Consider the following 1,001-nt stretch of genomic DNA (forward strand, 5'->3'; position numbering starts at 1 on the left):
ACACTCACACTCACTCTCACTCTCACTCTCTCTCTCTCATACTCTCACTCTCACTTTCTCTCTCTCTCACTCTCACTCTCACTCTCACTCTCACTCTCACTCTCACTCTCACTCTCACTCTCACTCTCACTCTCACTCTCACTCTCACTCTCACTCGCTCTCACTCCTTCCCTCCCTCAGCACTTTTTTCTTCCGCTTTTTTCCTCCTCTCTAACTTTCATTTTTTCGCTCTCTCTCTCCTTCCTTCCCTCTCTCTCTCTCTCTCTCTCTCTCTCTCTCTCTCTCTCTCTCTCTCTCTCTCTCTCTCTCTCTCTCTCTCTCTCTCTCTCTCACTCTCACTCTCACTCTCACTCTCACTCTCACTCTCACTCTCACTCTCACTCTCACTCTCACTCTCACTCTCACTCTCACTCTCACTCTCACTCTCTTTCTCTCTCTCTGTCCTGTTTTTATCATCACTTTTTTCTTCCGCTTTTTTCCTCCCGGCAAAGGACGTATCCGACAGCCGCAGTATCCCACCCGCCCTCAACCGGCGGCGGTGCGTGCAGTGTGCGTCGTGCGTGCGTGCGTGAGGAAGCCCCGCTTGACTCTGGAACTTGGGTCACGTGATCTCTCGCCGACGTGGGAACGAACATCATTTCGATCGTGGAAGAGTAACAGCCTGAAGCGTTCAATGTCATAAAAAAGATGAACGTTTTCTTGTTTCTATGCACGTATTACTGTCAACTTGTCCGTTCTTTTTGGGGGATTAATTGTAATATGATGTTAATGGATGAATGTAGAAGGACATTCATTATATTTCTATTATTTTCCTTGAGAGAGGATTCGAGAGCTCCCAATCAAAAATAAACTATCTCCAAGAATTTGGTGATGGTGCTCATCCTAATTATATGACATCTAATATACAGTCTTCCTTGTGTATCTTTACACAAAATATCCAGAGGGAATATATATCACATCTGCTTTGTTTCATTACTGCTGATCGGCCTCTCACCCCACTT

The sequence above is a fragment of the Penaeus vannamei genome, chromosome 22 (genome assembly GCF_042767895.1).
Source record: "Penaeus vannamei isolate JL-2024 chromosome 22, ASM4276789v1, whole genome shotgun sequence".
Taxonomy (NCBI): domain Eukaryota; kingdom Metazoa; phylum Arthropoda; class Malacostraca; order Decapoda; family Penaeidae; genus Penaeus; species Penaeus vannamei.